Genomic DNA, 12,212 nt, shown 5'->3' with positions numbered 1-12,212 from the left:
CAGGGCTGTGGTTGCTGCAGAATCCAGTTTGGGACGAGTCCAGAGCGTTGTTCTCTTCGAGGAAGCGTGTTAGTTGCCTGTTGACAATCTTCTCGATGGCTTTCGCTGGGAAGAGAGCAGGGAGATGGGCCAGAAGTTCTTGAGGTCCTTAGGGTCCACCTTGGGTTTCTTGAGTAAGGCGTTGATCTCGGCGTGCTTCCTGCTCTCCGGGAAGGTGGCGATCTCGAAGGAGCTGTTGACGATATTCCGGAGGTGAGGTGCGATGATGGGGCTTGCTTTGTTGAAGATGTGGTCGGGCAGAGGTCGGATGGTGAGCCGTAGTGGCTGGTGTTCATGATTTTGATGGTGTCGTCGCAGACTTGGGTCCAGGAAAGCAAGAGGCCGGTGTGGCTGGGGGCCGGTGATTCTGAGGTGTCGGTGGCTGTCGGGGGGGATCTGGTTGTTGAAGCTGTCGTGGATGTCTGCGATTTTGCGGTGGAAGAAGGTGGCTAGGCAGTCGCAGAGATCTTGCGATGGCAGGATGTCGTTGGAGTTGGAGCTGGGGTTGGAGAGTTCCTTCACGATGTTGAAGAGCTCTTTGCTGTTGTGTGCGTTGTTGTCGATGCGTTCCTTGAAGGAGGTCCTTTTGGCATATCGGATGAGTTGGTGATGCCTGCGGATGGTGTTTTTGTGGGCTGTGTAGTTGTCTGGTGTCTGTTCGAGGAGCCACTTCTTCGAGTCTTCGGCAGGTCTGTTTGGATGCCTGGAGGTCGGCGGTGAAACAGATGGCTTTTATGTCAGTATGTCTGGTTGAGGGTTTCTTTATCGGTGCGGGAGTGTTGGCGCAGTCGTTGATCCATTGCCTGAGGTTGTGGGCGGCAGCGTCGGTGTCGGTCGGTGGGTTTCGGACGAGGGTGGCAATTAGTTGGTCTTCGGTGACCTTGTTCCAGCTGCAGTGAGGGGTCCGCTGTGGGAGGAGGTGCGTGGTAGGTTGCTCGAAGGTGAAGTGGATGCAGCGGTGGTCGGTCCAGTGGTGTGGCAGAAGGTGACGTTGTTGCTGGTGGAAAAGATGTGGACGAGTGTGGGTCCGGCGTAATGGGTGGCGAGGTTGGCGAGGTTGTTGAGCAGGGTGATGGAGTTGCTGTCGTTGGTGTTCTCGAGGTGGAAGTTCAGGTTTCTGAGGAGGATGTAGTCCGTGGATGCGAGGGTGTGCGTGCTGACAGGGTCGGCGATGGATTCGCTGAAATGTGGCCAGGGTCCGGGGGGGTCTGTAGATGAGGGTTCCTCTGAGGGTGGTGTTGGGATCAGTGTTGATCTGGAAGTAGAGGTGTTCGGAGGTGCTGAGGGCGTCATTGGTGCTGGTCGAGATTCTGGGGGTGTTCCTGTGGAGGATGGCGATTCCTCCTCCTACTCCGTTGGTGCGGTCCCTGTGGGTGATCTTGTAGCTGTCCAGGATGGCTATGGTGATGTTGGGCGCCGAGGAGGTGTTCATCCAGGACTCCGTCAGGAAGGCGGCGAACGGGGAGGCTGAATTGAGTAAGTTCCAGAGTTTGATGGCGTGCTCATGGACGGAGCGGGTGATGAGTAGTATGCAGCTGAGGCGTTTGCGTCCTGCTCCGGTGGGCGGGGCGGTGGCTTGGAGGACAGTGAAGCAGCAGTTATGGCAGGAGAAGGGTCCGTGGGTGTGCTTTGGGGAGGACTGGAAGCAGGTGGATGACCAGCCGGTGTTGAGTGCGTGGAGGATGTCGGGGTCGTAGCGGCATCGGGTGTTGTGGCGTTCGTGGGGCCAGGGGGTCTGGCACTGGGCGCGGTCCAGGCGCAGACGGGCTTGACTTTGGCGCGCGCCGCATAGCGGCCACCATAAGAAGGGGAGGTGGGAGGGAGGAGAAGCTAGGAGGCGGGAGCGGGCACGAATTGGTGAGCGAGGGGGGCGGGGCCGCAGGAGACGCAGCGTCGGGAAAGATAAGGCTGAAACGCTCTGAGGGCTACGGGGGAAAACAGGCAGAGGAGTACAAAAAGGGAGTACAAGCAGAAAACAGACTAGAACAGTTTAATCAATCAATAGCAGAAAAAACAGACTACAGCAGTTTAATATAACAGCAGAACAGAATACAACAAAATGACAGACAAGTAAAACAGGCGGAGAAAAATGGAACAGAGCGCGCAGACAGATACTCACGACTCACCACTGGGCCACCAGGGATGAGGCGCAGGCAGGAGCCTGTGGGTGGAGGAGGACCTCGAACTCACAAAGGCAGCGAGAGTAAGGAGCAAGGGACACGGGCACAGAAGGTGGAGCTGTGCAGCGTGGGAAGCGACCTGCCTGCATCAACTGCCTTTGCTGTGCACCATTCCACAAATTTGTTCCATTTACAGGTGTATATCATTTTAGTGGAGGGGTGCCTGGCTGCCAAGATAACATCACAGACTTCGGGAACAGGACCGAAAGCTGTCAACTGCCACCGCTCAATTTGCACGCAAGGAGGTGGAGACTGGACAGGTTTGGATGAAGAACCACCCCTGCAGCTGCGATAGAAGATCCTCCAGAAGGGGCAGTCTGATCGGAGGATCGATGGCCATGCTCAGAAGGTCGGAATACCAGACTCTTTGTTCCCAGTCCAGAGCTACAAGAATAACTTGGGCCCGGTCATGTTTGATCTTCTTGAGCACTCTGGGCAGAAGTGGTATATGCGGAAAGGCAAACAGGAGGCCGAAACTCCACTTGCGTCGAAAAGCATCGCCGAGTGAGAGCCGCCTTGGAAACGCCATGGAGCAATACTGCTGTCATTGCGCATTCTCTTCATAGGCGGACAGGTCAACCCAAGGCTCTCCGCACCTCTGAAAGAAACATTGTGCTACATCCAGATGGAGATGCCATTCGTAATCGACTAGGCACCGATGGCTGAGTTTGTTCGCTATGACGTTCAGAGAGCCCACCAGGTGTTGAACCACCAGGGTTATGCCCTGATGTGCCAGCCATGTGCAGAGGAGGAGAGCATCCTGACAAAGAGTCTATTACCCTATGCCTCACTGCTTGTTGCAGTACCACATGGTGGTGGTGCTGTTGCACCACTTTTCCTTTGAGAGACAGAAGGAATGCCTTCAGTGCCAGTCTGATCGCACAGAGCTCCAGAAGGTTGACTCGGAGACCGAACACCGCTGGAGACCAGACGTCTCTGATCTCCGCCTCTCCCAGATGGCCTCCACATCCCAGGAGTGACGCATCAGTTACCACCATTAGATCTGGTTGGGAGAGGGATCTGCCTCTGACCCAATCTTGGTTCATTAGCCATCACTGCAGTTGTTAAGCAGTTCCCTCTGAAATCTGAACGTAGTCGGAAAGATTCCCGTGATTGTGCGCCCACTGGAACCTCAGGTCACACTGCAGAGCCAGCATATGCCATCTGGCAGTATCCACCTGCAGGATGCAAGAGGGCATAAGGCCCAGCAGCCTCAGAGTTACTCTCACCAAAATCCGGGATAGAGGCGGAAACATCAGTATCATAGCAAAAGTATCCCAGACTCGCTGCTCGGGAAGATAGGCCCGAAAGTGCACCGTGTCCTGAATCACTCCGATAAAAGGAAGCATCTGAAAGGGAGTCTGGTATGACTTTGGCACGTTGATAGTGAACACTAGTGAGTGCAGGAGGTCTGCCGTTATCTGGAGGTGGGAGACGACAGTCTGATGCGAGCCCGCCTTTAACAGCCAGTCATCGTGATAGGGGAAGACTGGAATGCCTGATCTGCGCAGATGAGCAGTGACCACAGACATCACCTTTGTAAACACCCGAGGGGCACTGGTAAGGCCAAAGGGGAGCACAGTGAACTGAAAGTGCTTGTGGTCCACCGTGAACCGTAGGTTATGTCCGTGGGCTGACAGGACGAGGATATGTAAATAAACATCCAGCATATCCAACGCCATCATCCAGTCTCCTGGGTCCAGGGCAGACGGGACCTCGACTTAAGTGAGCATTTTGAACTTCTCCTTCTGGGGGAAGAAGTTGAGGTTCAGAGGTCTAGTATAGGTCGCAGGCCTTTGTACTTTTTTGGCACCAGAAAGTAGCGGAAATAACAACCACGACCAAGTTCTGGCACAGGGAGCCTCTCTATGGCTCCCTTGGCCAACAGAGCCAAAAAGTCCTTGCGGAAAGTGCCAAATGATCCTCTGACATGCGGTTGTAAGAAGGTGGCATGGAGGGAGGGGTAATGACGAAGGGGAGGGAGTACCCCCTTTGGACTGTATGCAGAACCCACCTGTACGATGTGATGGACTGCCAAGGGAAGAGGTGAATGCGAATTCTGTTTCCGATAATGAGCCTGAAATGTCAAACTAGGAAGGTTTGGAGGCAGGGGGAAAGGGTGGACAGGCCTGTATGCTGGCTCCCTGACCTGCAAGGACACAGGGTTCAATGTCCGTGGCCATGCAGAGGCTGAACAGCTTGCATGAGTCGATGGCTTGGCTGGACAGAACCGTAGCCACGAAAGGGATGAAAGGCAGACTGAGATGGAAAGGGGGCAGCTGTGAGGCCCAAGGATCTGGTTGTAATCTGAGAATCCATAAAGCTCTTAAGCGGCAAGTCTGCTTTGTTGCCTAAAAGGGGAGTGCCATCAAAGAGCATATCCATCAAAGTTCATTGTAAACCCCCCGAAAAGCCAGAAGTCCTCAACCAGGCATAGCGTCTGACTGCTACCGACGTGCTCAGTGAATCGGTGGAGTCCGGTCCTCAAAGTACTGCGAATTTGGCTGTATATCTCCCATCTGCAACTGCCTGGGAGAGAATGGCCTGGGCCTCCTCCATGCACTGAGGCAGCACCCGCGCTACCATATTCCAGATGGTATTGGAATATCGGCAAGTGGTGTTCACCGACTGCAATGCCAAGCTGGGGGAAGAAAACATCCTCTTCCCAAGATGATCCAGCTTCTTGGATTCCCTATCTCGGGGAGCAGAAGAGAAAGCACCTTTTGAAAATGAGGCTTAGAGCACCAAGCTCTCAGGGCAGGGATGTTGCGTCAGGAATGCCGAGTCACCCGGAGCGGGGTGGTGAGCGATTGTCCTATTTCTGCGGTTTGTCTGTTTTGTCTATGACTGTACTTTGAATACGCAACAGAGGTGAGTGCAGATGATCATCAAATTGTAGGCAATCCTAATCAAAACTGGCACATTGGAGCTAGAGTATCTTTTTAAGATGCAGGATCCAAAATGGCCAACATCAGTGTCTACAAATTAGAGAATACCTGATGAAGATGTTAGGGAAGAAATAATTAGTAGACTTTAAACAGTTGCTAATGTAAGAGATGAGCCTGGTTTATATTTGCAGTCAAAAAAATTATTATTAATCTTTTTGGAAGAAACTAGAATCTACTTATTTATTTTCCTGTGTATGCTGTTTACCGAATATTCATGCACATTGAAATTAACTGAAAACGTGTTAAATGATGAGATTATATAATTGCATCAAAGTTGTAAAAACATCACTTTACCTCTGTGGAATCACTTGTTCGTAAACTAAATAATACAAGAAAGACAGGAAAACGTTATGATTACTACAGTATTAGCTTGGCACAGGTCCTTCTCTGACAATTCACTGATGATGCATATCTACATATGTATCTTCAGTCTATAAGAAAAAGTTACTTACCTGAGATAAAAATCTTTCAGGTGAATACTCTGTCTACCTGCAGATTCCTCACCTGCAAAACATCCCCAGTACCAGACTGGACCAAGAAAACTTTAATGCTCTGAAGACGCCAGTGGAAGGCAGTGGACTTGGTTGACGCCAGAAGTGAAGTGAGGCAGAAACATCAGTCCATAAAGTGCCAGCCCCTGTCTCTCTCCAGTAATTTGTTCCGCTGATGGATACTTCTATCTGCAGATTTCTCACCTGTATAACATATTTCAAAGCAATTCTCTGCCTAGGAGAAGGGTTGATGAATCGTTAGCTGAGAAAATATTCTGAACAGATCTGGCAAAGTGTTTTTCTCTAAACCTCTCAGAATTCGAGCAGTAGTGCTTTGGGAAGATTTAGAAGAAAGAGCACATCACAGCCTTACAAATCTTTGCAATAGGGACTGTGAGAAGTTGACCTGATGTATGATGTCACTAGTTCTAGTATACACCTTATATCAGTCCAAACAACCCTTATGGTGATTGGTTGTAAAGTCAACCTTAAAGACCAGCTATCCTAGTGGTAGCATGGACAAGAGCAGTCTTAGGCTAAACTCTGAATGGCATGTGAAGCCAGCTGTGATACCATATATAATCCCTTGAATATCAAATGAAAGGACACCACAACAGATATATATAAAATAAAGTGTATTTATTCTAGTCAAACCCTCAGCACTCTTTATGAGATTAGAGGTAAGTACAACACAGTCTTATTTAAACATACATTAAGTCACACAGGTAAGTAATACAGTTAGGCCCTAGGGGCCACGCAAACCATATACTAAGTAAGTGGTATAAGGACCACTGTCGCGGAAATAGGATAGGCCTAGGCCTAGGGAATCGCTGGGGCTACACTGCACTAGCAACAGTTAGGAAGTGGGAGGCCCACGGGATTCAGGTGCAGAGTGGAAACACTCACGCGTAATGCGTAAAAGTCGATAGAATTACTAGCAGTTAGAAATTAACAGTTTAAGGACACTTCTGAAGCAGCTAGAGAGTCGAGACTCGGAAACTAGACCCTAAGATAGTCACTACCCTTGTGAGCACCAAAGTACCCAAGTTACCTAGCCCACGGACTGTGGGTGCATAGGTGTGAACTTGCGTCGGGTTTCGTTGTGGACTTCTATGGATGCCTGAAGGAAAGTTGCTGACAGGAAGTCAGTGAAGAGTGTCCGGTGGATCCCAAGGCTGGGATCAAGAAGAGAGGAGACCTGCAAGCAGAAGGGACAGAGTCATGGTCACTAGCCAGTGACCACGTGGAACCAGGAAGGAACCAGGCGATGTCGTGAAGATTGCAGGTGAAGGTGAAGCTTGTCGCTGCAGCCACGAGGACCAGGGAACGTCGAGGACGACCAGGACCAGGAGGCGAGCTGTCCCACGAAGGCTCTTGCTGTCGGCGGCGTCGAAGTTGGACTAGGACTCACCAAGCCTTGGCAAGCGGAACCCACGAAGAACGGAGGACTTGCTTCTGGTGCAGACCAGGAAGGTCTGGGGTGCTTCTCTGTTTGCAAGGAAGCGGGAGCCAGTCTGGAGGAGCCAAACCAGCAGTGAAGATTTCTGGATGCGTCGTCACAAAGGCCACTAGCCAACGGGCAAGCAACCGGACAGGCGCGGCAAGCAGGAAAATGCAGAAGGGCCCCACGCAGGACTCGTGGAGTGTGGGGGGCTGATCTTCGGTGCAGATGGTGCTTGGGGTTGGGGCTTCTCAATCCCCGGTGCACAACTTCGAGGGTGCCTCAGAAGCTGCGCTGGAAGATACTCGCCACTTTTCCCAGGTAGCCGGTCCCACGTCTCTCGTCGCCTCCACGGATCTCAGCTCGGCTGTGGATGTGGATCAGGGTCGGAGAAGTCTGGAAGTCAAGGCTCTGGTCGGGCTCTGCAGTCGGTCCCTCGTAGAACTTCAGCAAAGCAAAGGGTAGTCTCTTGATGGTGCCTGTTTGCACAGGGTAGCCACTCCTTGGCCACAAGGGAGATTCTTCAGTCTTCTTCTTTCGTCGAATGTCGAAGGTCCAGAGTTTCTGTTCAAGTTGCAGGTTCAGGATAATCTAATCTCCTGGGGCCCGGCTACCACTCTTATCCAAATCTGGGGGGCTGGGTTACCTGCTAGGCCACGCCTTATGGGTGGGACCTGGGAGGGGGGTGGTTACACCCCCTTCCCTTTGTCCAGTTTCGCGCCAGGACTGGGGCTGGAGAGCCCCAGCACCGGTTTGAACTGGACTATGCACGGGACACCTTGTGTGCCCCAGGCATGTCTCATTCTTTTAATCCCTCCCTGCCCCAATACACTAAGGCCTGTCTGGGGTGGTGCTCGCACCTCCCAAGGCAGGAAACCTATTGTCCAAGCCTCCCTTGCCGGGATCACTCCCAGCAGCAGGAGGTCAGACTCGTGTCTGTGGCAGCAGCATCCATTTTGTGATGCTGGGGCTCTGGTTAACTTTAACTGGGTAAGTAGGTTACAACATGTCTTCTCCCTCTAGAAGGGAGGGATAATATCCTTATCCCCAGAAATGGGATGGGGGTATTATTCCAAAGTGTTAGACACCTTACACGACATGTTTTGATAAAGCCAAACCATAGTTACCATAACCGTTTAAGATTATAAGGTACTTTAAGAGTATATGGTAGGCCATATCATAGAACAGCTATAAGGACATGGTTCCGAAAGCTGCAGACAGGCTCAGCTCATGCTAGAGCACCATCTCACATGTTACCAAGCACTCTGCCTCCAAGATTGTTAAGGCCTGCCATAGGAGTGGCTGATAGGTACACATGTGTCTATATGTAAGCTAGGTATAGGAATACTACACCTAAGCAAGGGGTGATTACACAACCTTGCCCCAGCTGAGTCATCAGCCAGTTGTGTCATAATGGAAGGCCAGGCCAGGGGTGGCATAATACATGCTGCAGCCCCTGGTAGGCCTAGGGTACACCTATGCCCTGGGTAACTAAGGTACACTGTACAGGGGCCAATAAGGTGATCCTATCCAATTGGGTTATGCACCTAAAGTACATAGTATCAATTTAGAGAGAGAACAGCAGGGCTGTGGGTCTGATTAGCAGGCCCACAGCCACATCTAAGTCGAAAACCAGTAAAGCAAAAAACATAGAAAGCAGACCCTACTCTCCTACCAACCCCCCCCCCCCCCCCAAACTTAGGGACATTAAACTAACCTTGACCCAGTTGAGTCTTCATGTTCTAAGTGGAAATATCTGGAGAGTCCATCTGCATTGGCATGGTCAGTCCCAGGTCTATGTTCCACTGTGAAGTCCATCCCCTGTAGGGAAATGGACCACCTAAGAAGTTTGGGATTTTCACCCTTCATCTGATTTAGCCACAAGAGGGGCTTATGGTCTGTCTGAATCTTGAAGTGAGTGCCAAACAAGTATGGCCTCAGCTTCTTCAGGGCCCAAACCACAGCAAAGGCCTCCCTCTCAATAGCTGACCAACGTTTCTCTCTAGGGGTCAGCCTTCTACTTATAAAAGCAATGGGCTGGTCTTGACCATCTATATTAAGTTGTGAAAGAACAGCTCCCACACCTAACTCAGAAGCATCTGTCTGGACAATGAACTCTTTGGAGTAGTCTGGACTTTTCAGAATAGGTGCACTGCACATGGCCTGCTTCAGGTCATCAAATGCTTTTTGACAGCTTACTGTCCACTGAACTTTCTTTGGCATTTTCTTGGAGGTCAAGTCATTACGTGGTGTCACAATGGACCCATAGTTCTTAACAAACTTTCTGTAGTACCCAGTCAGGCCCAAGAAAGCTCTGACCTGAGTCTGGGTAGTTGGAGGAGTCCAGTCCTTTATGGTCTGGATCTTGCTCTCCAGTGGTTGAACCTGACCCCCACCAACTAGGTGGCCCAGGTATACAACCTTGCTCTGCCCTATCTGGCACTTAGTGGCCTTGATAGTGAGGCCTGCCTTTTGCAGGGCCTCTAAAACATTCCTCATGTGGACCAGGTGATCCTCCCAGGTGGAGCTAAAGACAGCAATATCATCAAGATAAGCTGCACAATAATCATCTAACCCAGTAAGGACTTGATTCACCAACCTTTGGAAAGTGGCAGGTGCATTCTTCAAACCAAAGGGCATTACCACAAATTGATAATGTCCTCCTGGGGTCGAGAAAGCAGTTTTGGCCTTTGCATTCTCAGCTAGTCTGATTTGCCAGTAGCCTGGTGTCAGGTCAAATGTGCTCAAAAACTTAGCAGCTGCCAGTCTGTCAATGAGCTCATCTGCCCTAGGTATTGGGTGTGCATCTGTCCTAGTGACAGCATTGAGACCTCTGTAATCCACGCAAAACCTCATCTCTCTCTTACCATCTTGGGTGTGAGGTTTTGGCACAAGAACTACAGGACTAGCCCAAGGGCTCTCTGAAGATTCAATGACTCCCAGCTCCAACATCTTTTGTACCTCAACTTTTATGCAGTCCCTGACATGGTCAGGTTGCCTGTAGATTTTACTCTTCACAGGCAGACTGTCACCAGTGTCCACCTCATGGGTGCACCAGTTTGTCTGACTTGGGGTCAGAGAGAACATATGTCTGTAGGATTGCAGAACCTGTCTGCAGTCCCGTTGCTGATGGACAGTGAGGCTGTCAGAAAAGACCACACCATCAACTGAGCCATCATCAGGGTTCTGAGTCAACAGGTCTGGGAGAGGGTCACTCTCTTCCTCCTGCCCCTCATCTGTAGCCATGAGTAAGCCCATGTCTGCCCAGTCAACATATGCCTTCAATCTGTTGACATGAAGCACCCTGTGGGGGCTTCTGGGAGTCCCAAGGTCCACCAAGTAGGTGACTTCTCCCTTTTTCTCAACAATAGTGTGGGGTCCAGACCATTTGTCTTGGAGTGCTGCTGGGGCCACTGGCTCCAACACCCACACTTTCTGCCCTGGCTGGTAAACAGTCAGCACAGCCTTTTGGTCATGCCAAGCTTTTTGGAGTTCTTGGCTTGCCTCAAGGTTTTTAGAAGCCTTCTTCGTATACTCTGCCATCCTGGAGCGGAGACCAAGTACATAATCCACTATGTCAAGTTTGGGTTGTCTGAGAGGTCTCTCCCATCCTTCCTTCACTAAACATTGCGGTCCTCTTACAGGATGCCCAAACAAAAGCTCAAAAGGGCTGTAGCCAACCCCCTTTTGTGGGACCTCTCTGTAAGCAAACAGAAGGCAGGGTAAAAGGATGTCCCATCTTCGCCTAAGCTTGTCTGGTAAACCTTTTATCATTCCCTTTAGGGTCTTGTTGAATCTCTCAACAAGCCCATTGCACTGTGGGTGATAGGGTGTGGTGAACTTGTAGTTCACACCACACTCCTTCCACATTGCAGTCAAGTATCCTGACATGAAGTTGGCACCTCTGTCAGAAATGACCTCCTTTGGAAAGCCCACTCTGGAGAATACTCCAAGCAGGGCCCTTGCCACAACAGGAGCTGTTGTGGTCCTCAGGGGAATAGCTTCTGGATACCTGGTGGCATGGTCCACTATCACCAGTATAAATCTGTGCCCAGATGCTGTTTGTGGGTCCATTGGTCCTACAATATCTATGCCCACTCTTTCAAAGGGAACCCCCACCACAGGTAGTGGTATGAGGGGGGCCTTTGTGGTGCCACCTGATTTGCCACTGGCTTGGCAGGTGACACAGGAGCGACAAAACTCCTTAGTATCTTCTGACATATGGGGCCAGTGAAAGTGAGGGACAAGCCTGTCCCAAGTCTTGTTCTGGCCTAAATGTCCTGCAAGGGGAATATCATGGGCCAAGGTAAGAAGGAAGCCTCTGAACTTCAGTGGTATGACCAACCTCCTGGATGCACCAGGCTTGGGGTCTCTAGCCTCTGAGTACAGTAGCCCTTCATCCCAATACCCTCTATGGGTACCTTGAGCATTCCCTGCAGCCTCAGCAGCAGCCAGCTGTCTGAGGGGTTCAAGAGAGGGGCAGTCTAATTGAGCCTGCCTCAGATCTGCCCTTGAAGGTCCCCCTGTCCCAAGAAACTCAACCTGATCAGGTTCAAGTTCTTCTAGGACAGTTCCTTCAGGGCTCTCAGAATCATCCTCCTGGGAGGGCTGATCCACCACCTGAGGCAGGGGGGAAGGCACAGCCTTAACCCTACTGCTCTTTCTCTTGGGTTGTGACTGGTCCATAGTTTCAGGATCCAGCACTTGTTCAGTGGTGCACTTTTTGGCCTGTGACCTGGTCACAGCAAGGACATGTGCATCTATCCCCAGCATTTCTGCATGGGTCCTATGCTCCACTTCAGACAAAACTGAAGTTTCAAGATCATTGCCCAGTAAACACTCTACAGGAAGGTCTGAACTAACAACAACTTTCTTGAGGCCAGTTACCCCTCCCCAGGAGAAGTTAACAATAGCCACACTATGGGAGGTAGTGGCATTGCTAGCGTTGGTCACTAGGTAATTCTCACCTAGTATGATCTGTCCAGGGTCCACAAAGGCAGGTGTCACCATTGTGACAGTGGCCCCAGTGTCCCTGTAGGCCTGAGCCATTCTTTGGTTGATAAAAGGAGTCTGTCTGTACTTGCCCAGGTTACTGGGGCCTACAGTAGAGGAC

General features: G+C 50.9%; 1 protein-coding gene across 11 annotated transcripts in view; it reads right to left on the bottom strand.

Annotated features, from left to right (window-relative positions):
• LOC146802160 (uncharacterized) overlaps positions 1–12,212 on the bottom strand; it is a 535,895-nt gene that overhangs the window by 489,027 nt on the left and 34,656 nt on the right. The window contains exon 2 of one of the 11 annotated variants that reach the window (XR_014967708.1): positions 5,462–5,486. The exons of the other annotated variants lie outside the window; for them this stretch is intronic. The gene's annotated coding sequence lies outside the window, so the exon portion shown is untranslated. The remainder of the gene's footprint in view (positions 1–5,461; positions 5,487–12,212) is intronic. 11 annotated transcript variants of the gene reach the window in all.

The sequence above is a fragment of the Triturus cristatus genome, chromosome 8 (assembly GCF_964204655.1).
Source record: "Triturus cristatus chromosome 8, aTriCri1.1, whole genome shotgun sequence".
Classification (NCBI taxonomy): domain Eukaryota; kingdom Metazoa; phylum Chordata; class Amphibia; order Caudata; family Salamandridae; genus Triturus; species Triturus cristatus.
Note: the sequence above shows the minus strand (reverse complement) of the source record. Positions and strands in the feature narration are given on the sequence as shown.